This window comes from Styela clava, chromosome 5 (genome assembly GCF_964204865.1).
Source record: "Styela clava chromosome 5, kaStyClav1.hap1.2, whole genome shotgun sequence".
NCBI lineage: Eukaryota > Metazoa > Chordata > Ascidiacea > Stolidobranchia > Styelidae > Styela > Styela clava.
The window spans coordinates 22,637,813-22,640,312 of NC_135254.1; the positions used below are offsets into that span (position 1 = coordinate 22,637,813).

At 55.4% G+C, this 2,500-nt stretch overlaps 1 non-coding gene across 1 annotated transcript in view; it reads left to right on the forward strand.

Annotated features, from left to right (window-relative positions):
• Positions 1-1,838: 1,838 nt before the first annotated feature.
• Positions 1,839-2,500, forward strand: part of LOC144423646 (small subunit ribosomal RNA) — a 1,810-nt gene continuing 1,148 nt past the window's right edge. Inside the window, exon 1 of the ribosomal RNA XR_013476111.1 lies at positions 1,839-2,500. This exon is cut by the window's right edge and continues 1,148 nt beyond it. This is a non-coding gene — a ribosomal RNA (small subunit ribosomal RNA).

The window sequence follows — 2,500 nt, forward strand, 5'->3', positions numbered from 1 at the left end:
TCGAATGAGCCAAGAAAGAGCGGTGCGGGGCCGGTCGGAGCGCACCCTTTTCTCGGTGGCTGGCGGGCGAGAGAGTGCTGCGTCGCCGGCATCGGCGTCGAAAGAAGCCGAGCCGAAAAAAGTTAAAGTACGAACGTGCAAGCATACTAACCTAACCCTAGGTAAGGCATGTCAGAGCGAAAGACAGTAATTTCGAATGAGCCAAGAAAGAGCGGTGCGGGGCCGGTCGGAGCGCACCCTTTTCTCGGTGGCTGGCGGGCGAGAGAGTGCTGCGTCGCCGGCATCGGCGTCGAAAGAAGCCGAGCCGAAAAAAGTTAAAGTACAAACGTGCAAGCATACTAACCTAACCCTAGGTAAGGCATGTCAGAGCGAAAGACAGTAATTTCGAATGAGCCAAGAAAGAGCGGTGCGGGGCCGGTCGGAGCGCACCCTTTTCTCGGTGGCTGGCTGGCGAGAGAGTGCTGCGTCGCCGGCATCGGCGTCGAAAGAAGCCGAGCCGAAAAAAGTTAAAGTACAAACGTGCAAGCATACTAACCTAACCCTAGGTAAGGCATGTCAGAGCGAAAGACAGTAATTTCGAATGAGCCAAGAAAGAGCGGTGCGGGGCCGGTCGGAGCGCACCCTTTTCTCGGTGACTGGCGGGCGAGAGAGTGCTGCGTCGCCGGCATCGGCGTCGAAAGAAGCCGAGCCAAAAAAAGTTAAAGTACAAACGTGCAAGCATACTAACCTAACCCTAGGTAAGGCATGTCAGAGCGAAAGACAGTAAACTCGAATGAGCCAAGAAAGAGCGGTGCGGGGCCGGTCGGAGCGCACCCTTTTCTCGGTGGCTGGCGGGCGAGAGAGTGCTGCGTCGCCGGCATCGGCGTCGAAAGAAGCCGAGCCGAAAAAAGTTAAAGTACAAACGTGCAAGCATACTAACCTAGCCCTAGGTAAGGCATGTCAGAGCGAAAGACAGTAATTTCGAATGAGCCAAGAAAGAGCGGTGCGGGGCCGGTCGGAGCGCACCCTTTTCTCGGTGGCTGGCGGGCGAGAGAGTGCTGCGTCGCCGGCATCGGCGTCGAAAGAAGCCGAGCCGAAAAAAGTTAAAGTACAAACGTGCAAGCATACTAACCTAACCCTAGGTAAGGCATGTCAGAGCGAAAGACAGTAAACTCGAATGAGCCAAGAAAGAGCGGTGCGGGGCCGGTCGGAGCGCACCCTTTTCTCGGTGGCTGGCGGGCGAGAGAGTGCTGCGTCGCCGGCATCGGCGTCGAAAGAAGCCGAGCCGAAAAAAGTTAAAGTACAAACGTGCAAGCATACTAACCTAACCCTAGGTAAGGCATGTCAGAGCGAAAGACAGTAATTTCGAATGAGCCAAGAAAGAGCGGTGCGGGGCCGGTCGGAGCGCACCCTTTTCTCGGTGGCTGGCGGGCGAGAGAGTGCTGCGTCGCCGGCATCGGCGTCAAAAGAAGCTGAGCCGAAAAAAGTTAAAGTACAAACGCGATGCTAATGAGCGAGCCGTTGTCTCGACTAATATGTAGGGGGCGTTCGATCGAGCGTCTGGCTTGAGCGCTTGTCGGCCTAGCAGAACGGTCGCATTGTTATGCCCGGGTTTTAGGCACCGCTGCAGGCGGCCGGCAGAGCTCTTGTTTGTGCGAAACTGAATGGATCGAGCCCGAGAGAGGGCGAGCAAAGAAAAAACGCAAATCGCTCCGCCTGGCACTGCCGGCGAGAGCGTGGACGTCGCGGCCAGCGACTGTCGAAGCTGAGTACGGCCGCAGGCGATCGCCTCGGTCTTAAACGAATGCGACGAGCACGCGCCGGGCGGCCCAGCAAGGGCCGAGCGCAGCTGTCGCAGCTATCTGGTTGATCCTGCCAGTAGTGATATGCTTGTCTCAAAGATTAAGCCATGCAGGTGCAAGTACGAGTTCTCGTAAAGCGAAACTGCGAATGGCTCATTAAATCAGTCTTGGTTTATTTGGTCTCGTAAGCGAAGTGGATAACTGTGGTAATTCTAGAGCTAATACATGCATTAAGCGCCGACTTCGGGAGGCGCGCTTTTATCAGATCAAAACCGACCGGGTTCGTCCTGTGACGTTTGATGACTCTGGATAACCACGCGGATCGTACGGTCTCTGCACCGACGACGTATCATTCAAGTGTCTGCCCTATCAACTGTCGAAGGTACGCTACGTGCCTACCTTTGTGATAACGGGTAACGGGGAATCAGGGTTCGATTCCGGAGAGGGAGCCTGAGAAACGGCTACCACATCCAAGGAAGGCAGCAGGCGCGCAAATTACCCATTCCCGACACGGGGAGGTAGTGACGAAAAATAACAATACAGGACTCTAACGAGGCCCTGTAATTGGAATGAGTACATCCTAAAACTCTTAACGAGTATCCATTGGAGGGCAAGTCTGGTGCCAGCAGCCGCGGTAATTCCAGCTCCAACAGTGTATGCTAAAGTTGTTGCGGTTGAAAAGCTCGTAGTTGGATTTTGGGCGAGCGCCGCCGGTCCGT